Source organism: Gasterosteus aculeatus, chromosome 6 (assembly GCF_964276395.1).
Source record: "Gasterosteus aculeatus chromosome 6, fGasAcu3.hap1.1, whole genome shotgun sequence".
Classification (NCBI taxonomy): Eukaryota; Metazoa; Chordata; class Actinopteri; order Perciformes; family Gasterosteidae; genus Gasterosteus; species Gasterosteus aculeatus.
Genome location: NC_135693.1, coordinates 5,316,397 through 5,316,662, shown reverse-complemented (window position 1 = coordinate 5,316,662; position 266 = coordinate 5,316,397).

The following is a 266-nucleotide window of genomic DNA, read 5'->3' as shown; positions in this document are numbered from 1 at the left end:
CCCATTTCGCTGCTTCATAAGAACTTCCAAAAGTCGATTAAACTCACTCTCTCCACACAGCTAATTAAAGACAGTTCAGCAATCTTTCCTCGCTCACGAGTCAGAATAGTCTCGCGCCTCAAATAAGATTACACCTTGTAAATCAAAGTAAATGTACAATTTGTTCCCTCCAGCTCGACTGAAGCTGAAAGCCAGCGGACCCTGTGATGACGCTCTGGTTTGTCTATTGGTCTTTCATATATGGCTTTGAGGAAGTCCCTGCTTTC